This window comes from Bos grunniens, chromosome 16 (genome assembly GCF_055505025.1).
Source record: "Bos grunniens cultivar Pamir isolate PY7600 chromosome 16, Bosgru_T2T1.0, whole genome shotgun sequence".
Taxonomy (NCBI): domain Eukaryota; kingdom Metazoa; phylum Chordata; class Mammalia; order Artiodactyla; family Bovidae; genus Bos; species Bos grunniens.
In genome coordinates, this window is record NC_141180.1 from 14136003 (window position 1) to 14162055 (window position 26053).

General features: G+C 37.3%; 1 protein-coding gene across 6 annotated transcripts in view; it reads right to left on the reverse strand.

Annotated features, from left to right (window-relative positions):
* HMCN1 (hemicentin 1) overlaps nucleotides 1-26053 on the reverse strand; it is a 537476-nt gene that overhangs the window by 340641 nt on the left and 170782 nt on the right. The window lies entirely within an intron of this gene.

Here is a 26053-nt window from a genome sequence, read left to right on the forward strand (position 1 = left end):
ATACAGCCATAAAAAAGAATGAAATAATACCATTCGCAGCAACATGGACGGACATGGAGATTATCATACTAAGTAAAGTAAGTCAGAGAAAGACAAACATCATACGATATGGCTTCTATGTGGAATCTCTAAAAAATGATACAAATGGACTTATTTATAAAACAGAAACATATTTACATACTTAGAGAATGAATGTGTGGTTACCTGGGGGCAGGGGGAAAAGGGCAGGGAACAGACTGAGAGCTTGGGACTGACATTTACATACTGCTGTATTTTTTTTTAAAGTGTAACTCTCTCTACATCCACTTATTACAGCAGTTTCAGAAAAACATATTAGTTTAACCCATGCTCAAATTTCAATTTTTATATCTTGGAGTAATATATTCAAAATGAGATTACAGTGTCCAAAAACTAGTTGTGCAAGATATGACATGCATAGGTACCACAGACAGTTCCATTTCTCAACACAAATGAAAAGAATCTACAGAAAACAAGGTAATGGCAATACTGAGATTCTTTTTCCCTCTATTCTTTCTTTCTCAGTTTTTCTCAAAGTTCAATTAATAAAAGACAATTAGCAAATTATCAAATCCAATTTCAATATATTGAGTACTGAATTATTGTAATAGAGTACACTATAATTATATACTATACATTATAATAATATATACTGTAGTATATTAATTATTAAAAAATAATTGCAATGCCAGCAAAACATTCATTTTTATGATAAAATAAAAAATACAAAAATATAATGGGAAAAATAACCATTATGTTTTTTGAAGTGGAAAAATACTTCAGGTTAGAACCAATTTAAGTGGTGTGCTCTTGAAGGAAACCTTCTAGTCCACAGAAATGCTCCACAACAGCAAATACAATTCCTCATTTTACAGGGCATGTATGGACAGGTACTGCTTAGCTGAACTTACCACCATTACTCCTAGATCATACTAAGCTTTAATCCACCTAAGATCTTCCTCTGGTTCATTTATCCTTCAAGACGGTATTCCATCATGAACAATTTCCCTCATAATTACTCATTAAACACTGAATAGCACTGGGTATTAAGCTATAGCCAAGCTACTCAAACAACAGTATTTTTTAAATTTCAGTAACGGTAGTCACAAACCAATGAATCAAACAAGTATTGTGTCATAATTTCAATCTCTGTAAAATGGATCCCCCCCTTTTTATTGGATCTCAAGGATGAGGAAAGTGGCTAAGACATTATCATAAAATTAACAATGTGAGGCAATTATGTTTATTCATTAAATAAATGTTCACTGTTCAAAGAACTCTTCTGGGCACTGAGTATTGATGAAAGTGAATGAAATTGATGGAAGTGAATGAAATTGATGAACATGAATGAAATTGATGAAAGTGAAGTTGCTCAGTCATATTCAACTCTTTGCGACCCCAAGGACTGTAGCCCACCAGGCTCCTCCACCCATGGAATTTTCCAGACAAGAACACTGGAGTGAGTTGCCATTTCCTTCTCCAGGGGATCATCCCAACCCAGGAATCGAACCCAGGTCTCCTGCATTGCAGGCAGACGCTTTACCATCTGAACCACAAAGGAAGGAAAAGCTGGACTAGAGGAAGCACAAGGGGGAATCGAGATTTCCAGGAGAAATATCAATAACCACAGATATGCAGATGATGCCATTCTCGTGGCAGAAAAAGAAGAGGAACTAAGAACTTCTTGATGAAAGTGAAAGAGGAGAGTGAAAAAGTTTGCTTAAAACTCAATATTCAAAAAATGAAGATCATGGCATCTGGTCCCATCACTTCATGGCAAATAGATGGGGAAACAGTGGAAACAGTGAGAGACTTTGTTTTCTTGGGCACCAAAATCAATGCAGATGGTGACTGCAGCCACAAAATTAAAAGACGCTCTCTGGAAAAAAAGCTATGACCAACTTAGACAGTATTTTAAAAAGCAGAGACAGTACTTGACCAACAAAGGTCCACATAGTCAAAGCTATGGTTTTTCCAGTAGTGATGTATGGATGTGAGAGCCAGACCATAAAAAAAGCTGAGCACCAAAGAATTGATGCTTTTGAACTGTGGTGTAAGAGAAGACTCTTGAGAGTCCCTTGGATTGCAAGATCAAACCAGTCAATCCTAAAGAAAATCAGTCCTGAATATTCATTGGAAGGACTGATGCTGAAGCTCCAATACTTTGGCCACCTGATGTGAAGAACGGACTCACTAGAAAAGACCCTGATGCTGGGAAAGGTTGAAGGCAGGGGGAGAAGGGGACGCCAGAGGATGAGATGGTTGGATGTCATCATCAACTTGATGGACATGAGTTTGAGCAAACTCTGGGAGTTGGTGATGGACAGGGAGGCCTGGCATGCTGCAGTCCATGGGGTCTCAAAGAGTTGGACATGACTGAGCAACTGAATTGAGCTTCTTAAATAAAAGAAAGGAATTCATAAAACAGGAAGCCTTTGTTGAAATAATGTATGTAAACTGCCCATCATAGTACTTGCCACATAGTGGTTATTCAAATGTTTTCCTCCATCTCCAACTGAATTCCCTTCCCTTCCCCTAACTGAAAATTTCAATAATGACTTCATGGGCAAAGTGAGAAAAAATGTATCCCTGAAAGACAAGATTTCTGTAAATGAAAAACAGACACAAAGTCACTCCAGGTAGAAGAGAAGTTCTTAAAAACATACAGAGACAGAAGTACTCGTATGTCGGGAACATGAGTGCATCTACCTGGCTACAGTTAAGTTTTCAGATAAGGGAGAAACAGAATACGAGGTTGGAAGCTTATGTCAGGGGCAGTGTATGTATGGTCACAAAGTCAAGCTATGACAATCGGATTCTATCCTAAAGACATAAATGAAAAGTTTCTGAAGGAATTCCTGCTTTAAGCAGAGAAGTAATACTTTGACAAAAGTATTTTACAAAAAAAGCTTGTAGTGGTATCATCAACTAACTGAGCACAAAAATTACCACATAAATCAAATGATATATTTCCTCAGATGTTAACTGTATAAAGCACCTGGGATTTTACATATGAGATAGGTATGTATCGATATCATTACCTAAAGAAGCAAATGCCATATTTTGAAAAATGAGTTCTGAGTGATCTATCATGCATGAACAGGAAGATATGAATCATTCTGCCAATCAAATCGGTCCATATGGTTATAGAAACCAGAGACTGATTATTGCTAACATTTGACCATAAATAGAACACATATTTTAAAAATCAGAGTGTTGACATTTTTATGTCTTCAACATAGAACATGGCTACCTAACTCAAAGGAATGCAGAGAACTGACTTACTCTCTGAGAAGGCACTTGATAAATTTTACTGGTGATAAATAACTTTGAGAATCATGTCTGATTTAGAGACTAAAGAAGGCAAAGACAAGAGAAATCAGATAAATGGAAAGAACATTTGTTTTAAGGACAAGACACAAAATGTGGTCATAAATAATTCTCAATGTAAGAAAGAAAAAAATTAGAAAATAAGGATATTATACTATATCAAGTTCAACAATGAAATGCAATAGTGTTGAGCAGAAGTAAAAGTGAAATCAATTCTTAATACACCTTTCTTTAAATGTGTAGTGTATTCTGCATGACTCCTCAAATAAATCTGTCCTTTGAAACAAATGTAAAAAGGTTATGATATATCACTGGAAAATTATACTATTGTCTGTTAGTTATGGATTAAAAAGGACTAAGTTCTAGGCATTCCTGTGAAAATGGAAAACTTTCTGATTTAGTTGCCTTCTCATACAGGAACTGCGTTTAAATGGTAGGAAATATAAGTGGGCTTTTGGTTTATTCTTAATACTGTTTCCAATTCATCAACATTTATGAAGCTTTCACAAAGAGATTACCATGTATCATGATATTACTGGTTGGGAAAGATACAGTGCAGACTTCCGTCACAAGTCTCAAATCACTGTTTTATACAATTATAGGAAAAAATCAAATTGAAGACAGATGCAACCCACTTGATTAGAAAATACAGATATCACCAACATGTGAATAAAAGCAGATTCCTACAAGCCAAACAATCACCGAAAGTGAGGTTTTTGACCTCTAATGTTGCCACATATAAGGAAAAAGAAAAAAAAAAAAAAAAACTTTGTCTAACCACGAGAAATGTTCTTATGAGATTGGAAAGGACCTTAAATTGTAACAACAAAAAGAAGTGAACCAGAATAATGTGAGATCCCTTGAATGAGTACATTTTTACTAAACCATTGGTTTAGTGTTTCAAACCACTAAGGCACCGTTAACTGTGCATTAAGTTTTAACATAAAAATAGTCTCTAATGATTTTTAGCAGTTTAAATCTCAAAAGGCCTTTGAGAACACCTAACCCAGCTCCTTTATTTTATAAATGAGGGAAACTGATATGTGAGTTCTTGTACCTTTCAAACACCTAACCATACTGATTCTGGAGCAGTAGTTATTTTTTATAAAGCCCCTGAGCCCTTGAAGATACTCTCCTAGTATAAATATTTTGCATCCTACATAATAATTGATACTTAAAAATAGTTCCTATTTCTATTTTACTCAGGAAGGAAATGAAATGCATTATTATGTATTATGAAACATGATACATAGCATTAAGTAGAAAAGAAGTGAAATCAACTTTGCGTACATCTTCAAGGACAGAATTTGAGAAAAAATTTGGAAGAATTTTTTTTTCTTAATCAGCATATGCTTGACATATAACATTAAATTCATTTCAGGTATACAGTATAATGATTCAATATGTGTATATACTGCAAAATGAGTCTCACAATAGGTCTAACTAACATATATCACCACACATAGTTGCCATTTTTTTCTCTTGTGATAAAACTTTTAGGACTTGCTCTCTTAGGAACTTCCAAATATACAATACATTAACTATAGCTAATAGGCTCTACATTACATCCCCAGGACTTATTGATTTTATAACTAGAAGTCTGTACCTTTTGAACCCCTGTAACCCATTTCACCCACCCCACCAAATCCCCAGCTTCTGTTCTTTATATATTACTGGTTTAGTTTTGTTTTTGTTTTAGATTCTACACATAAGCGAAATCATACTGTATTTGTCTTTTTCTGTCTGACTTATTTCACTTAACATAATGCCCTCAAGGTCCATCCGTGTTGTCAAACATGACAAGATTGCCTTCTTTTTATGGCTGAATAATATCCCAATATGTATATGTAAATATACCACATTTTCGTCATTCATTTATAGATGGGCACTTAGGCCGCCTCCATATCTTGGCGATTGTAAACAGTGCTGCAATGAACATGAAGTAAATATGTTTTTTGAGTTAATACTTTGGTTTTATTCAGATAAATACCCAGAAGTGGAACTGCTTGATCATAAGATCATTTGGGGGTTTTCCCTGGTAGCTCAGACAATAAAGAATCTGCCTGCAATGCAGGATACACAGGAGACATAGGTTCCATTTCTGGGTCAGGAAGATTCTGTGGAGAAGGGAATGGCAATCCATTCTAGTGTCCTTGCCTGGAAAATTCCATGGATGGAGAAGTCTGGTGGGCTACAGTCCACAGGGTCACAAAAGGTCGGATACAATTAAGCGATTAACACTTTCATTTTTCAAGATCTTTTTTAATTTGGAGGGGAAGAGTCATACTCTTTTCCATAGTGGTTGTACCAATTTACATTCCCACCAACAGTACACAAGCGTTCCTTTTGCTTTTTATCCTTGCCAACAACCTGTCATTTCTTCTTTTTGGTAATGGCCATTCTAACCAGCATGAGGTGATATGATATTTCGTTGTGATTTTGATTTGCATTTCCCCGATGAGTAGTGATAGTGAACACCTTTTCATGTACTTGTTGGCCATCTGAATGTCCTATTTGAAAAAATAGTTATTCATATCTTTGCTCACTTTTAACTGATTGTTTGGAGGTTTTTGCTATTGAGTTCTTTATGTTTTGAATATTAATCCCTCATCAAACATATGATATGCAACTATTCTAACTTCTCCCATTCAATAGGTTGCCTTTTCATTTGTTGTGTCTGATTCTTTGCAACCCTATGGACTGTAGCCTGCCAGACTCCTTTGTCCATGGTATTCTCCAGGCAAGAATACTGCAGTGGGTTGCTGTGCTGTCCTCCAGGGGATCTTCTCAATCCGGGGATCTTCTCAATCCAGGGATCAAACCCACGTCTTCTACACTGCAGGCAGATTCTTTACCTCTGAACCACCGGGGAAGCCTCAGATTGGCAACATAATGGAATTTAAAGTCTTGAAGCCCCCCTCACAGCCCCTCCCCCACCATGAAATGAGAGTCGCTCAATTGTGTCCGACTCTTTGCAACCCCATGGACCATACAGTCCATGGAATTCTCCACGCCAAAATACTGGAGTGGGTAGCCTTTCCCTTCTCCAGGGGATCTTCCCAACCCAGGGATCGAACCCAGGTATCCCACATTACAGGCGAATTCTTTACCAGCTGAGCCACAAGAGAAGCAACATGGACTCCCCCACCATGGACTTACACAAACAAGGAAATACATCATTCTGCCATAATAAACTTAGATGTTAATATACAATGGCCCAGAAAACTAGATGTCCATCAGTACACAACGGCTCAGCAACCTAGATGTCCATCAACAAATGAACAGTTAAGGAAAGGTGTGGTATATTATGTACAATGGAATATTACTCAGCCATTAAAAGGAACAAATGTGAATCAGTTGAACTGAGGTGGATGAACCCAGAGCCTGTTATACAGATGAAATAAGTCAGAAAGAAAGAGACAAATATCATATACTAACACACATATATGGAATCTAGAAAAATGGTACTGATGAAACTATTTGCAAGATACACATAGAGACACAGACATAGAGAAAAGACTTGTGAACACAGCAGGGGATGAAGAGTGTGGGATGAATTGAGAGTGTAGCACTGACATATACATACTGCCATATGTAAAATAGATAGCTAGTATGAAGTTGCTATATAACACAGGGAGCTCAGCCTGGTGCTCTGTGACGACCTAGAGGGGTGAGCCAGGTTGGGGAGGCTCAGCAGGGAAGGGAAAGGGAAAAGGCTTAGAAATTGGAATTGCATTAGAACATTTGGGTTCAATGGGGGAACTACAGAGGATTGATAACAAAAATGACCCTCAACTTCAACTCTATGAACACATAAAACTTGCATAAAACTACCACACCTTCAACATGATGGAAGTTCTCTAATGTGTAACAGCTGAAAAAATAAAAGCACACTTCATACATTTTTGAAGGGTGAAATCATTCCTGCTGTTCTAAAGTGTCAAAGTATATTTCATTAATTTATCTTCATAAAATTCCTATGTGTCACAAACTCAACATGCTATAAATGACTGAGGAAATTTCTCTTGCCAGAAATATGCATTATTTAAAATAATGAAAACATAAAGCATTGACTATTATACAGTAGATCCTCAGACCTTATTCATCTTACAGCTGAAAGCTGGGACCCTTTTACCAATCTCTCTTTTCCTAACCATTGAGCCCCTGGCAACTACTTTTCTATTCTGTGTTTCTATGAGCTGGAAATTTTTTTGGTAGATTCCACATAACTATTGTGCTGATAACATTGTATGCTGCTGCTACTGCTAAGTCACTTCAGTCGTGTCCGACTCTGTGCGATCCCATAGACGGCAGCCCACCAGGCTCCCCCGTCCCTGGGATTCTCCAGGCAAGAACACTGGAGTGGGTTGCCATTTCCTTCTCCAATGCATGAAAGTGAAAAGTGAAAGTCTAGTCACTCAGTCGTGTCCGACTCTTCACGACCCCATGGACTGCAGCTCACCAGGCTCCTCCGTCCATGGGATTTTCCAGGCAAGAGTACTGGAGTGGGGTGCCATTGCCTTCTCCGACATTGTATAGCATAACTGAAATTTACTAGGAGAATAGAACTTAAATGTTTTTACCAAAAAAAAAAAAAAAAAAGAGAGAGAGAGAAAGAGAAACACGGGAGGCAGTAGACATAATAATTAACTAGATGGGAAGAATCTTTTCCTAAACACAAGTGTATCAATAGGTACACACATCCCAATATATACTTTATGATTCTGGAATCCAATCATAACTGAATGGTTATTTTAATGGCTGCCACTTAAATAGCACTTTCATTTAAGCCCCATGCTAAGAACTTTATAAATTTTACCTCATTCAATTTTTCTATATTCTGTATTTAAATGTTATAGTATATAACACATTGCTAGTAAGTATAATTCCAAAAAAAGTATACAAGTCCAAATCACATGCTCTTAACCGCTGTAATGTAATATAGGGTGAAGTTCTTTGGGTGCCCATTGCCCCTCATTCCTATCATTGAAAGAAACCTAAGATTCCAACTGGCCTTAGGGGAAAAAGAAAGAGAGAGAAAGAAATAGAAGGGGAGTGAAGGAAAAGGAGAGAAAAAAGAGAGGAAGCAGGAGAGGGGAAGGAGAGAGGGAGAGAAAAAGAGAGGGAGAGAAGAAAGGAAGGAAAGGAAGAAGAAAGGGAGCTACAGGAGGCAGAAAAAGAAAGAACTTAATTTGGGGCTTCTAAACCTAAATCCTACTAATTCAAAATTAATTCAAAAGATTTCAAGCATAATTTTGATTATACGCAAATTTCAAATTATGTCCTTGTCTAAGACACACACCTACACATACCTAACATGCAAATCCACTGTACTGTCACATGGTTGCTAAGTTTGGGAATAAGATAGAGAAAGTAATTCAGATGCATTAAACAGGAATAGCATTTGGTTAAGTTAATCTCACAATCGATGTGTTCTCACCAATGAGATGGGAAAATCTCAGAGTCTAGAGACTACAGCTCTTTCATCACTAGTCAGAACCATATAGGACCACGTGAACCCTAACTCAGATAGCGGAGGCTCCCTCACTTTTAGACAGAACTTGGATGGGCACTGCAAACATTTCCCATAATGACTTAGCTGTCTCCCTGTTTCTACGTTGATCTGTACCCATCCATTCTGATTGACATATTATCTAGAGATTTTAACACAGTTATAGGCAAGTTTCTCTGACCCCCTGGGTCTTTCAGCCACTAAAAGAAACCTTTTGTGTATCTCTGCTCTGATTATAGGTAGATTTTAAAGTGAAGTTATCTAGATCTCATCATACTTTCCATATTTCCAATCAGCTTCTTAAGAACTAATAACATACTCAAAAACAAGAAGCTTTAAGAAAAAGCATATATTCAAATGTCACATAATATAACTTTAAGTGCATTTGATGAGGAGATAAACTGGAAGATTTTAAAGGTCCAGCTATTTCAGAGGCCCCACAAGGAATAAATGTTAGTAACAATGTGTGCCTCAGGCAGTCAAGAAGAGGAGCCATCAGTGTGGACTAAAACTATGGGGAAATGCTTTATAGGAGTGGCAAAACTTCAATACTATGCAGCTTTTAACATCTGGCACCATGCACAAAAACCTCAGCAATACTAACTCTTTCCAGATTCCCTATAATCTATAGCAAGAACACTTAAATTTATATAACAGCCTAGGTTTTACTCGTACTGTTTGAAATAATATAGGTGAATATTCAGTACTTGCCAAGTTATTTTCAGTCTCCCTTTTAAATTACAGTAAAACTTTTTATTAGCGCCCGCAACTAAATCATCACTAGAGATGGTAGTTGAAATCAACTGTACAAATCTTAGCAGCTCCCAAGGGGAAAGAACAAAGTAAATCAAGAATCAAAATTTGGGAAGTAAATGAAAGCAATGGATTAAGTCAGAGAAAGTCTGGCCCATCCACATATCAAAAGGTAATCTTCATGTTTGAAAAAGAAGAGAGTGGAAAGTGAAGGGGAAGGGGAGGGGTGGGAAGGGATACTTGGGGAGTTTGGGATGGACATGTACACACCTCAGTATTTAAAATAGATAACCAGTAAGGACCTACTGCAGAGTACACGGAACTCTACTCAATGTCATGTGGCAGCCTGGATGGGAGAGGAGTCTGGGGGAGAATGGATTCATGTATATGTCCCTTCGCTGTTCACCTGAATCTATCACATTTGTTAATTGACTATATTCCAATACAAAATAAAACTTTTTTTTTTAAAGTAACTGAACATGAAAAAAAAAGAAAGAAAATAAAGGTGATACAGAGGCAGGAGGATATTTTAAATATTGGGCAGGGGGAGTAAAGAAGGAGGAAAAAAAGAAATAGCATCCAGTGAGTAACCTATTAAGGTCTTTAGAGTAAATAATATTTATACTTTAAATCTAATTATCACAGTTTATTACACTGAAGGAAAAAAGGAAAGGGGATTCATGACCTGAAATGAGATTTTATATTAAGTCGATAAACACTAAAAAAAAAATAGTCATTTTATCAAATACTACGTTCTGTATTAAATCCATAGGGTAAAAAGGTATGTACCCTGAGTATAACAGTTTATAAAACCAGATTCAAATAACCAGAGTACAGGCATTCGACATTTGCTATCCTAAACTAGGATAATATAGCCTCTCTGTTCCACTCCTAGTAAGTACATTCACGCTTTTAGAGCAGGGCGACAGTGCTGGGTCTTTGACTACAGGGCAGTGAGAGATGCCTCAGCAAAAGATAATAGACCATAAACGCTTCCCCAGAGACCTCCTATTTAGTAAAAGACAGGTACTGTGAGCTGAACGCTTATACAACTTGAGGACCCTCTTTAAGAAAAATATATGTGCAATAAAAAAATAGTTTGCATACATTTCAAATTATTAAAAGCTGACAAATACTGTAAATCCCCAAAATAAATACATTAATATAAAATCTGCTATTGTTAACTGTCAAGAGGCCATGATATGTCCTCCCTTGCATCTTTGGCTGCATACTCTCTGAATGTCTGTTCTCATGACCAAAAAATGTAATATTTTATGCAGAGAGACTAGAAAGACAGTCTTTTCTCAAATATCAGTTATCAAAAAAAAAATTTATTATCTGAGATACTTTAAAACTTTCAACTTCATACATGACATACTTCAAGTATTGCTAGAGCTATAGCTCAAACAAACAAAAAATAGCCAAGATCACCCCAATGTCATGAGACACAGGACACTTGTGTCAGGGGGGCAGCTGAAGCTGAAAAGGACAATGGTCTTAATCAATCATGGTTTAACTACCTTACTTTTGCAAATGCCCCCAAGCCTCAATTTTTAACTCCATGAACGCTCACATTTCAGTATGGAAGGGATTCACACAAAAGAACACAGGCAAACTTAAATTTTGTTACTTTCACTGTAACAAAAGTTTTCAAAACTTTCACTCTGCCTCCATTCCCATTTTTCTGGAAGATATAGTAATTACAACTTCCTTGCCCACTTATGATACCACTCAAATGGCAACCATCAATGTCAGATTTTTTTTTTTTAAGCTGCTTGAAGACCAGTCAATAGTGAGTTTCACTATTGCCTTGCTTGGTAAAGGGTATACATTGCAAATATATCACAGTCATGGACTGATTATTAAGTAAATGACAGGGATCATTTTAAGCAATTGCCATTAAGTTTTACAAAATCTCTACAATGAATTAATGCTACATGTCCACAAGATAGACATGTAGCACTCTTCAATGGGATCAGCAATGTGGCAGTTAAAATACACCAGGATGAAAATAATGAAACACCAATGATACAGGGAAGGAAGAAGAGAAACAAAAGCCAAAGATACCTTAGATTCAATGTTACCTTGGTGGCAATTTAATGTGGACATGAAAAAGAAGGAAAGTCTGGAATGACTCTCAGACTTCTGGCTTGAGAAATAAGAATGACAATCTTTTTAAACCATGACCAGGGCTGCCATCTGTGGGGTCACACAGAGTCGGACACGACTGAAGCAACTTAGCAGCAGCAGAAACACCAAAGGAAAGTAACGTTCAAGAGTCACCACAGCCCCAGGGACTGTAACCCACTGGGCTCCTCTGTCCACGTGATTTTCCAGGCAAGAATACTGGAGTGGGTTGCCATTTCCTCCTCCAGGGGATTTTTCTGACCCAGAGATCTAACCCATGTCCCCTGAATTGGCAGGCAGGTTCTTTACCACTGAGCTACCTGGGAAGCCACTCAAGAGCCATTACATGGAAGGCAAAAACTACTAAGAGAAAGAAAACTAAAACAACACGAACATATATTTCAAATCTCCTACAAAGATAAGATGTTATACCAATTATAAAATGAAGAAAAAACTCAAATTAATGTGTACCTATCCCCAGTGACTCAGACAGTAACGAATCCACCTGCAGTACAGGAGACTTGGGTTCAATCCCTGGGTTGGGAAGATCCCCTAAACAAGGGAATGACTACTCACTCTACTATTCCTGCCTGGATAATTCCATGGAGAGAGGAGGCTGGTGGGCTACAGTCCATGGGGTTGCAAAGAGTCGAACACGACTGAGAGACTGACACTTAAAGTTAATAAACAAATAAATTTGATGAGTAGGTAAACTCATTAGTTTCAGATTCCTACACTACAGCAAAATGACTATAACACTGTTCTGTTTATGACTATCCAACTGATTTACATACTGGAACAATAGAGAATCCTGGTTTCTCTATCAGTTAAATAACAACAAAATTGTTTGACCCATAGTTTTGAGGAATCAGCCCTAACGATCCCGCTGTGTCTGTATCTAACATAGAAAGCAAGTTAATAAACAGAAAACTCAATTAAACAGAGACAAGGAGGAGGTGATCTCACACTCTGTGAAGACTGCAGAGCCCAATGGAAGGAGAAAGACCACATCTTTAAGAACTCAGCCAATGAAAAGCCACAGACTCTTCGTTTATTATAGCCCTCCCTACTTCCTTTTTTATCTCTATAAACGTGTTTTCCTTTGGGGACTTGCCTATGGCCTTGTATTGGTTGTAGTCTCCAAATTGCAATTCTCTGCTGATCCAAACTCATCTTTGCTGGAGAAGTATCTGGCAGTCTACTTGTTTTAGGTAAACATATGAATTAGATAAACTATTTAATATTATATTTTTATTTTCAAATTATATATTAAAACTGTTTTTATAATAGTAATACATGCTATGTTAAAAAAAAGGAAAAGAAACAATCATGTAAGGAGAAAATAATACGCATAACTGTACTACCTGCAAATAATCACTCTTCAATATTTTTATACTTCTTTCTATATCTGTGCATTTGTGCATACATGCTTATACACACTTATTTACATAATTAGGATTATACTACACATTTAGTTTCCTTATTCAAATCATTTATAAACACTTGCTCTGTACTCACCCATCAGGTAAATATTTGGGAATATAAAATAAATTAGACAGAGTTCATAGCATCACTTTGCTGACAAAGGCCCATATAGTCAAAGCTATGGTTTTTCCAGTAGTTATGGAGGGATGTGCCTGGTTGAACTTAGCATTGTGAATTTCCAGACCACTAAAGAAATAGTTGGAAATAGACCATGGTTTCATAAAACTACCACATTCATCTTTGGTTATTTTTGAAAACCTTGTTTTGTAAATGGAAAATTGTGAGTGACTACACCTTTCTCATTTCTCAGCCATAATTTTTATGGTAATTAGTCACACAATCTGTACTAACTTCTGGAGTTAAATATACTGAAGTCAGCATCTTTGATTTCAAAATAATTTAAAAAATATAGCTTTATGATTCAGTAAGAAATCAAATGTCTTGGCCTGAACATGAGTAGGAAAAAACACTGGCAAGAAAAATGACCACAGTGTTTCTCTCAGCAGTCACAGGGTAGAGAAATGGAATTACAGGCTAATTATCTAGTACTTCAAGCAAATAAAATATGTTGAAGCACATGAAAAATCAATGAGAAATACTAGTTCATTAGAGATTTAATGCTCAGATTTGAAACCACAGCTTTTACTTGGAAGATATATTCACAGTAGATGATAGTGTCACTGGGGAGCAGCGTTTTATTCTAACTTTATCTACACAGTAAACAATGCTGGTATTAATCAGAGTTATTTATAAACAAAAAATAAATGACATTAATCCAATGAGGTAATGAGCAAGATGTTAATTAAATTGTTCTCAATTGCAGAAAACTAGCATACTAATTATAAACTAGAGAATTAGAAGAAGAGCCGAACCCTCTGTCCATGGGATTCTCCAGGCAAAAATACTGAAGAGGGTAGCCATTCCCTTCTCCAGGGGATCTTCCCAACCCACAAATTGAACCCAGGTCTGCTGAATTACAGGCAGATTCTAGACCTTCTGAGCCACCAGGGAAGCCCCAGTTATAAATTCGAGAATTAGAAGAGCCAAATAGATAACTCTGGAGATATATGAAATGGTCAGTAAACTTTCACAGACAAACATGATTACAGTTAATCATTACACCAGAAACTTATCACTAGCAACAGCTCCCAATACAATGTCTACTAGTCTCAAAGGCACTGAACCATAGTCAAGCAAATATCCAAATAATAGCTTTAGTAGTTTTCATGTATGGAGAAGGCAATGGCACCCCACTCCAGTACTCTTGCCTGGAAAATCCCATGAGCGGAGGAGCCTGGTAGGCTGCAGTCCATGGGATCGCTAAGAGTCAGACATGACTGAGTGACTTCACTTTCACTTTTCACTTTCATGCATTGGAGAAGGAAATGGCAACCCACTCCAGTGTTCTTGCCTGGAGAATCCCAGGGACGGGGGAGCCTGGTGGGCTGCCATCTATGGGGTAGCACAGAGTCAGACACAACTGAAGTGACTTAGCAGCTTAGCAGTAGCAGTTTTCATGTAAACCTTAAATTCAACCTAAAGTAATTATTTTCAGTAACTGTCACATTGCTAAAGAAAAATCCAAAAGTTTTCTGGAAGCACTTTTTTCTTTACATGTACAAAAAAATAATAACGATGATACTATACATATCCACCATAATGGTAAACTGAAAAAGGCAGAAATACCAAGTGTTGGTGAAAATGTAGAACAGCCAGGATTCTTGCATACTACTGATGAGAATATAAATAGAACCAACTTTAGAAAACAGTTAAGTGGCATCTACTGAAGGTGATTTTATTCTCTGTGACCCAACATTCTTGCTCTTCAATATTTAACCAAGAGAAATCAATCCATATACACAACAAATGAACATCCTAAAATATTCAGGGCAGTACTATCAGTATAAGATTAAAGTTGGAAATTACGCGACATACATCAACAATAGAATGGATAGATTGTGATATATTCATAAAACAGAAGTCAGTACATGAATGAGGATGGATGATTTACAACTATAGGTAACAATGTGGCTGAGTCTCACAAATAACAAGGTTGAACAAAAGAACTCAGACATTAAAGCCTGTGCTATGTGACTGCATTTACACACAGGGCAGAATGTGGCAAACCAATCTATGTTTTTCCAGGCCAGGATATAAGGATAGCCCATGTAATTGGACTGTGAAGAAAGCTGAGTGCCGAGGAATTGACGCTTTTGAACTGTGGTGTTGGAGAAGACTCTTGAGAGTCCCTTGGACTGCAAGGAGATCCAACCAGTCCATTCTGAAAGAGATCAGCCCTGGGATTTCTTTGGAAGGAATGATGCTAAAACTGAAACTCCAGTACTTTGGCCACCTCATGCGAAGAGTTGACTCATTGGAAAAGACTCTGATGCTGGGAGGGATTGGGGGCAGGAGGAGAAGGGGACGACAGAGGATGAGATGGCTGGATGGCATCACTGACTCGATGGACGTGAGTCTGAGTGAACTCCGAGAGTTGGTGAGGGACAGGAAGGCCTGGCGTGCAGCGATTCATGGGGTCGCAAAGAGTCGGACACGACTAAGCGACTGAACTGAACTGAACTGATGTAATTGAAAGGTGGTTTAAAGAGGGTTTCTGGCATCCTGATAATGTATTGCTTCTCAATCTGAGTGTTGGTTACCTAACATATGTTGAGTTTGTGAAAGCGGATTAAGCTGTAGGTTTATCTGCATTTTTCTGCATATGTTTAATACTTCAATGAATTGAAGAAGGAAATGCAACCCACTCCAGTACTCATGCCTGGAAAATCCTATGGACGAGAAGCCTGCAGGCTACAGTCCATGGGGTCACAAAGAGTCGGACACAACTGAGCGACTTCACTTTCACTTTGAATGAAAAGGTTAACGAAAAGTTTACAATGATTGCAAAAGCACTTTTCTACCAAACCTATGCCTTTATTTATTAAGCTTAATTTAACCAAAATAAAGTTTTGCTAATTAATTCCAAGAAATTCAATCATACATGTAAAACTATACAGTATTCAAGAGAAGATTAAAAAAAAAATTCCCATGGTACGAATGTACAATAATGCAGGATAACACATCAGATACATAGGAAAACGTAAGAAAACAATAAATACATACACTGATTTTTCAGCTCTTAAGATACCATAAATTGATTAGACGCACCATTATTTTATGCGCCAATTAGAAAGGTGAAACACTTCTATATTTCAATCTATGAAATAGGTGAAACAATCATGAATGCCACTGATTATAAAATAAATTTCATGAAAAATACATTATTTTGTAAGTGTCTCTTAGAGTGGATGAGAAATGTGCCATAAATAAACAGTAGGAGCTGTGGGTACTCAGACTAAGAAAGGGTCCACATGGCAGGTATCCTCTAGGAAGCAGTTATCTATTAAGTGGACAAAACATGGCCTTTGAAGGGTAGAAAGGAAAGAAGTTAACGGCTGGAAGATGAGGTCACTCCAGGTTAAGGAAGCTTTAGAAGAAGAAGGGCAGAGGCAGCAAAGTCTTCAACACTGTGTGGATGTAGAGAAGAGATGGCCTAATTAGAGAACAGACAGACTAATTAGGGCAGGGAATGGAGTGTTAGGGAATATCTGGAGATATATTTGGATGGCAAGGTGAGGCCAGGTAATAGAAGGGTTGGAATTCCAACAAAAAACAATTTGGACTCCATTCAATTGGCAGTAATGGCGGGTGTTTAGAACAGGGACCAGCTGTTATTAAAATGATATTTGAGGAGGCTTATCTTACTGGATTGAATGTGGGAAACAAGAAGCAGAAAAGAAGAAATGATTGCTGTAATATAGGTGTGAAGCGATGAACACTGGGACTAGAGTGCTGACATTAGAAAATGCATTAAATAAAATTTCCACAATATATCTTTATGTGCATTCCATATGTAAAATGAAATGTGATGTTGCAGAAGTTTAACATCCTAAAATCAAACTACATGTTTTTCTTTTTCATAAAATATTTGACTTATGATTAGAAACTTGAACATGAGTTTGATCTATACATATTTTGTGTAAGGGAGATGAATAAAAAAGAATGAGAAATAAATATTTATGACCTTTTCAAAGGAGATTCACTCAAGCTTCAACTTTGTAAGACCTAAAGTTTCTAAACACCTAACTAAAGAATTTCTTGGGTAACCTACTTAGCTGTGTGGGATGTTTGAAACTGAAAGTCGCTCAGCTGTGTCCAACTCTTTGCAACCCCATGGACTATACAGTCCATGGAATTCTCCAGGCCAGAATACGGGAGTAGGTGGCCTTGCCCTTCTCCAGCGGATCTTCCCAACCCAGGGATCGAACCAGGGTCTCCAGCATTGCAGGCGATTCTTTACCAGCTGAGCTAACAGGTTTACTTAATTTAAATCATGAATGATTAAAAACTATTTACTATGTCCATAACTGGATTTGTGTGTGTGTCTGTCTGTATTTCTATCCCTATTTTTCCTTTTATCCTTCCAATACAACATGCAGAGCACATGGTCTTAAAAGTGTTTATAATCTTTATATTAAGCTTAGAATGTTTAGTAAAGTGCTTTGCTCAATGAAACAAGGCAAAATCTGTGTAGACTTCCTCAATGAGTTATGCAAATAATATCTGTCTTTAGATAGAATCTTAGGTGACAATAAGCATCTGGGCACTTTTTTAACCTAAAAAGTTAAATTTCCAACTGGAGAATCATTATAGAATGACTACAAAGCTGTTGAGTGACTCCTTTTAGATTGAAAGTGAAGTGAAAGTGTAAGTCAATCAGTCATGTCTGACTCTTTGTGAGCCCATGGACTGTAGCCCGCCAGGCTCTTCTGTCCTTGGAATCCTCCGGGCAATAATACTGGAGTGGTTAACCATTCCCTTTCTCCAGGGTATCTTCCAGACTCAGGGATCAAACCCAGGTCTCCTGCATTGCAGGCAGGTTCTTTACCACCTGAGTCACAAATGCGGTGTAATCATTCACTTGAGTCACAGCACAGTATTATCAACACAGCAAAAGAGACAACTGGAATCAATTTTTCTCCTAGAAGTTTTATGGATTGAAGGGTAGAAGACTGGCTGGTGTCCCTACATTACTCAGAGTAGATATAATTAAAGGGGATAATGTGTCTGGAATGGGAAGGTAGAACTTCATATCTATTCATTCAAAATCTCCTGATTCATCCTATTATAGGCACGTATGTGTTTATAAACCTTAATAACAGAGCAACAGGAGCTAAGCCTATACCTTAAGAGACCTAATTGAAATGACTGAACATAGGAACACAGTCCTTTACTGTAGTGACATGTAGGATAATTATGCTGGCAATTTAGAAAAAAAAATACTTTGGTCACACTAAAAGTAAAAAGGTAGTTTTTAACATAGCTAATAAAGACCTACAGAACATAATAATTTCAGAAAAGGATGGAATCACATTATCCAGTTGTCTGCATCAATTATGTCTCAAACTATCAAGAGAGATGGTGGTAAACGTTATTTAGTGATTTTTATTTATTATTTATTTTTTTTAATTTAGTGATTTTTTAAAACTGTATAATCATGGTCTTTATAACTGCATGCCTTCTTATAAGTAAAATAAGGTTGTTCTCATTCCTCCCTGTCTGAGTTTGTTAAGATGTTATCTGTTCTTTTCTGAATATTAATAATGTCACTTAGAAATATAATTACATTCTTAATAATGAATAGTATTTTCTAATACACTGAATTCATAATTCCTTCACTAACTTTTACTTCTCTTGAATTCCTCAAGTTTGAACAGTTCTTACAACAAACAAGTACTACTACCAGACAAAATAAAAAGTGAAGGCTTAACCAAGGATGTCATGCTTCTATTGATTATTATAAACCATTCCTAAAGATTTCTTAGTGTAATATTACTTAACCATTATTGTTGAACTTTATGATATTTTAAGATTTTAGATTTTTCATCATTTATAACAAGGCTATTTTACCACTCAATACGTAATAGTTTGCCTATGTCTCAGCAAAATCAGTAATGTTGACTCTTTATTTTTTTTTTTTTTTAAATACTTAAGGCGGTGGCGGCGCGGCGGGGGGGGGGCCTTCGCCGGCCCCGCTCCTCTGCCTCCCGCCCGCCGCGGCGGCGCTGGGGCTGTTGACTCTTTAAAACAACAAATGCCATCCTTTAAGCCTTTTTTTTTTTTTACGACCTGATAAAGTAAAACAGCTCCGTCTGACCCTGAGTTCTAATGTCTTTGCAGTTTCCTCCATTTGTGCCCATGAGTCCTCTATAAACATTCTCTGCAAAGGACCCTGTGCTTTCCAAAACTGATACAGTGTTGGACTGATGTGCTTAGTAACCTGTTTCAGATCCTTTAAAATCAATTTTGCTTCATGAGGGAATAACAGGTTAGAAATTGTGCTCCCCAAAACAATTCAAACCATGAGACAATAGAGTAAATAACTTTTTTTCAAACAAAATCTAACAATAACCAAGGGTTGTGATTCTTAAAAGATGACAAATGAGAAAAGACTATGATTCCTAGCTGGAGGCAATTTCCACCCAAGAAATGAAACTGAACTGAACACACAGAGATCAAAGTTTGGAGAGGCTGAAGCAACCAGAATTTTAAGGAAGGAATTCTAGAGAAAAGGGAGTTTTGAAGACAAAAAAAAAATCAGATATTTGCATAGGAGGCCTCTTGAGTCTTGTCTGAGTAACAATCTGTGCATGCCTGGGCAAACTCCATGAGGACAAGATGGAACAACTTCTTGCAAAAGAAAATTTTCTTGGGATAAGTAAGATAAAAACTCCTAGAGATCACACAGGACAAGTATTTTATCAGTTCTTTTCAGCCAGAGCAGAGAGACCTTGGTGAAATTGGTAGACACTATAGAATGGCCCGGAAAAGGTGATAGCACCCCACTCCAGTACTCTTGCCTGGAAAATCCCATGGATGGAGGAGCCTGGTAGGCTGCAGTCCATGGGGTCACTAAGAGTCGGATACGACTGAGCGACTTCACTTTCACTTTTCACTTTCATGCACTGGAGAAGGAAATGGCAACCCACTCCAGTGTTCTTGCCTGGAGAATCCCAGGGACGGGGGAGCCTGGTGGGCTGCCGTCTACGGGGTCGCACAGAGTCGGACACGACTGAAGTGACTTAGCATAGCATAGCATAGAAGGGCCATTCCTTATATGTAGCACAAAACTATCCCTAGAATAGTGGCATATTTAAGCCCATGCATTCTGGTAATTATACCAAATATGTATGGTCTAAACACTCCAGTTTTTAAAAAGGGAGTATTATTCATACAAAAATCAAGACCCAAAGATTTGCTGTCTATAAGAAACACACTTTAAATATGAACACACTGGTAAACAAAATGCAAAGAATGACTAAAAGAAAAGATCTATTATATAAACATTAAACATAAGAAAACCGGAATTGATTTATTAAAAAGAACTAGATTATGGAACAAGAAACATTTCCAAAATTAAAAGAGAGAGTTCAAAATGATATGAGGTCAATTAATCAAGAACACACAACAATTCTATACACATATACACCCAATAATAGTCTCAAAATACATGAAGCAAGACCTAACATAACTAAAGAGACAAATATACAATTAGATTTTAGCATCTCTCTTTTGATAAATGATAGAACAAATGGACACAAAATCAGTAACTATATACATATGAAAAACACTACCAAACAATTGAACCTAACTGACGTTTATAGAACACTCTACCCAACAACAGAAAAATACACAATATTCTCAGAAACAAAGGCCCATGTGTGGATTGAAAATCAAACAACATACTAGTCAGGAACTCGTGGATTGAAGAAGGCAGCACAAAAGAAATTTGAAAATTTAAACAGTAAAAATGAAAACACAATAGATTCTAATTCCTGAGGAGTTGCTAAAACACTGCTTTCAGAAAAATTATAGCATTATATGCATACATTAAAAAAGTTTTTAAGATGGTCTGCCCTTCTGAAATTTGAAGAGTAAATTAAATCTGAAATTAGAAAGAAAAAAAATAAAGAGCAGAAAATAACAGAACAGATGAAAGACAAAGGGAGAAAGATATCGATAAAACTAAAAGCTATTTCCTTAAAACAAATTTTAAAATTTGATAGCCCTTTAGCCAGACTGATCAGACAAAAGCTACTTTAACCAAAACAAACACGGGAACCACCCAAGTGTCTGACAACAGGGAAATGGATAAGTTGTGGTATACTCATGAGATAGAATACAGTAAATACGAAGGGATGAACTAATGACATACACAAAAGCATGGATGAACTGAAAAACAATAAGTGAAAAAACCTGATATAAAAGTTCCTATTTACACGAAATTTTAGAAAAGACTATGCCAGCCAGGTGATGGAAAGCAAATCGGTGACAGACAGGCTGAAAGGAGAAGAAAAAAGCTGACTGGGATGGGGCAGAAGGGAAATTTTAAGGGTGATGAACATGTTCTATAACACAGTTGTGGAGGTGGTTACACAAGTATATAAATTCGTCAAAATTCATCAGAATGGCTCAGACAGTACAGCGTCCGCCCACAATGTGGGAGACCTGGGTTCAATCCCTGGGTTGGGAAGATCTCCTGGAGAAGGAAATGGCAACCCACTCCAGTATTCTTGCCTGGAGAATCCCATGGACAGAGGAAGCTGGTAGAGGCCACAGTCCACGGGGTCGCAGAGTCAGACACGACTGAGCGACTTCACTTTCACGTAGTTTATGCAAACTCTATCTCAGTAATATTTGCTGAAAAGTATTATGTGAATATATAGCATGTATAAAATACAGTTAATGCCGTAATAATATAAAGATGTATGCTATAAGCATGCTTTGCATTCATACTGGATAAAGTAGTAATATTAATGTATATAAAGTTTCAAGACGTATATACACTACCATGTGTAAAACGAAGAGCTATGGGAAGCTGCCGTGTAGACAGGGAGCTCAGCCTGGTGCTCTGTGATGACCTAGAGGGGTGGCATGAGGGGGTGGGAGGCAGGCTAAAGAGGGAGGGGATATATGTATACTTACAGCTGATTCACTCTGTTGTACAGCAGAAGCTAACATAACATTGTGAAGCAATTATACCATAATAATAGAATAAAAAATATATGTATCTTCTATGATTCATTTGATTATTTGTTCAGAAAGCATGTAACTGAACTTCACAGTAGGATGAAGTTCATCCTTAGGTGATGCTGTGATGCTCTAAGTGTTTAAGACAAAATATCTGCTCTCAAGGACTCACAACCTGACATCATAATAGAAAGGAGAGGAACAGGAGAGTATGGAGAAAGGAAAAAATTAATTCAAGTGGGCCCTAGGATTCAAGAGGCAGCTATGGAGAAAGAGAACTGAGTTTTAGGCCATCTTTATAAATGGTCTCATTCACCAGCTATAAAATACATATCTTTTAGCTCTTGATTCTTGCCGAATAAGAGCACAAATTTTTTTCCTGAAAACCACTGAAGTGAAGTCGCTCAGTTGAGTCCAACTCTTTGTGACCCCATGGACTGTAGCCCACCAGGCTCCTCCATCCATGGAATTTTCTAGGCAAGAGTACTGCAGTGGGTTGCCACTTCCTTCTCCAGGGGATCTTCCCGACCCAGGGATCGAACCTGGGTCTCCTGCTGACACTATAAATAACTATTTCTTAGGGCTGAAGACTCAAGCTGACGTTAGTATTAACATCATAGGGAAAATGCTTAACTCCATTTGATATTTCAACAAGGGGGAACAAAACTTCATCTGATATTTCAACTTGCAAAGCTAAATATTTTTACCATTCTTTATGTATTAATTTCTGCAGTGGGAAGAGTTAAGTTCCCAGACTTTAGTTTTACATGAATGAATTCGAAACAATGTCAGTTTTCAACTGCAATGACAACCAGTATCAATGCTCCTCAAACTTTTCTCTTTTAAACAGTACAATTTGTTGATTTACATTTTAAGCAGAAAGAAACAAACATAGAAAACAGGCAGAGACACAACTGTTGCAGTAGAAACTGGAACACAGGCCACTGCAGAGCCCCCAAGACCTACTACAAACAAGCTCCATGAAGTACACTTTAAAACCACTTTGTTGAATAATCAAAGAATACAATTCTACTTAAAAAACAACTGATTCATTTCTTTGATACAGGCACAAAAATAACACATTAATTTGCTTATTTCAGGTAGGAAATAATAAGCTGTAGATGTTCCCTTAGAGTTTGTTCAATGAAGCCAGGCTCACAGGATCTTGTCAGGGAACAAGCTTTGTTTCATTCCATGACTGCGTAAATCAACGTATATTTGGAAAATCTTCTATGGTCAATACAGCTAGCCAAGCACGTTTATGTGCCTTTAAAAATAGCACTTAAATACTTCTATTCTAAACCAAAAATAAGTTTAAACCTCTCAAAGTTATTCAGTCTGACAAGCCTTTAAATAGGTAATGAATGGTTTTCCATGAGGGTCCTAGTCTTTTCTACATCTGTGTGGGTTAGACATTTCCGAAAGAACAGTTCTTTTGTGAAATCCTGAACTTCAATTTCCAGGCCCCGTGTAAAAGAGGAAGTATAGGCAGTGAGTGAAATGAACAAATACTAAAAGACTTATCCAAATATTTTTTAAGCTGCAAAAGTATTCAGGGTAAGTTTGGAAAAAGTATATATTGGTTTTTATTTCATAATAACTGGCTAATCCTATTGTGTTTACTTTGGAAATTTCACTTAAAAATGAACTTTATTCTGTTTGATATTGCACCCTGAATTCAGAAACATTTTTCTAAATCCATGTACTGAGTATTGTCTTATTCTACATTTCTAATAAAAATGAACACTGTAGGAAAAAAAGCAAAAAGCAAAAATTCAGGAAGCCAAGATCAGAATTCATATTCTGTGACAATTATACTGCTAGAAAATAATAAACTTTAAGATAAATTATTTCCTAAAAGGGATACAAAAGTGAATTAAATTTAGTAACAATCAAATCAGTCTTTTTGTCTGATTTTTCTCTATTTGTAATTTTCTTAAATATGTCAAATGGAACACTTCCTGCCAGATCTGTAGACAAAGATGTCAAAGCCATCAGGGATTCCAGCCTTCCAAAAGTAAATTTCTGAATTTCTGAGCCGGGAAAAACAATGCCAGCTACCCAGCAGCCATCAGCCACTCTGAAAAGTAAGCACTGAGGAGCTGCGAGGAGGGGAAGATACGAGAAAGTCCAAGAGGCAGCCATCCACCACAGCCACAACTCCCTAAGGTGAAGGAGGAATTAAGGATATGAATAACTGAGAGGCATGATGCTGGCTCTAGATAGCTGAAATACAAATAAAAGGAGATATTTCATTGAACCCAGAAACTTGTATCTTCCTACGCACAGAAGAGCACTAAATTGAAGAACAAAGGGAAAACCACTAGGCCATTCAGGTATGACCTAAATCAAATCCCTTATGATAAGACACTGGAAGTGACAAATAGATTCAAGGGATTAGATCTAATAGACAGGGTGCCTGAAAAACTATGGACTGAGATTTGTAACACCGTATATGATGCAGCGACCAAAACCATCATAAAAAAGAAATAAAAAAAGCAAAATGATTGTCTCAGGAACCCTTACAAGTAACTGAGAAGAGAGGTAAAAGGCAAAGGAGAAAAGGAATGCAGAGTTCCAAAGACTAGCAAGGAGAGATAAGAAAGCCTTTAAAGGGAATAATGTGAAGAAAAAGAGGAAAACAACCATGTGGGAAAGACTAGAGATCTCTTCAAGAAAATTAGAGATACCAAGGGAACAGAAAGCAAAGAGTAACTAAAGAGCCTCTTGATGAAGGTGTAAGAGGAGAGTGAAAGAGCTGGCTTAAAACTCAACATTTAAAATACTAAGATCATGACATCTGGTCCCATCACTTCATGGCAAATAGATAAACAATGGAAACAGTGACAGACTTTATTTTCTTGGGTTCCAAAATCACTGCAGATGGTGACTACAGTCATGAAATGAAAACACGCTTGCTCTAGGAAGAAAAGCTTGACAAACCTAGACAGCATAATAAAAAGCAGACACATTAATTTGCAAACAAAGATCCGTCCAGTCAAAGCTATGGTTTTTCCAGTAGTCATGTATGGATGTGAGAGCTGGACCACAAAGAAAGCTGAGTGTCAAAGATTGATGCTTTTGAACTGTGGTGTTCGAGAAGACTCTTTAGAGTCCCTTGGACTGCAAGGAGATCCAACCACTCCATCCTAAAGGAAATAAGTCCTGAAAATTCATTGGAAAGACTGATGCTGAAGCTGAAACTCCAATACTTTGGCCACCTGATGTGAAGAGCTGACTCATTAGAAAAGACCCTGATGCTGGGAAAGAATAAATGCCGGAGGAGAAGGGGATGACAGAGGACCAGATGGTTAGATGGCATCACCAACTCAATGGACATGAGTTTGAGCAAACTCCAGGAGACAGTGAAGGACAGAGAAGCCTGGAGTGTTGCAGTCCATGGGATCACAAAGAGTCAACATGACTGAGCGACTTGACAACAAAGGGAATATTCTTGCGAAGATAGGCACAATAAAGGACAGAAAGGGTATGGACCTAACAGAAGCAGCAGAGATTAAGAAGATGTGGCAAGAAGACACAGAACTATATAAAAAAGATCTTAATGACCCAGATAACCACAGTGGTGTAATCACTCACCTAGAGCCAGACATCCTGGAGTGTGAAGTCCAGTGGGCATTAGGAAGCATCACTATAAACAAAACTAGTGGAGGTGAAGGAATTCCAGCTGAGCTATTTCAAATCCGAAAAGATATGCTGTGAAAGTGCTGTACTCAATAA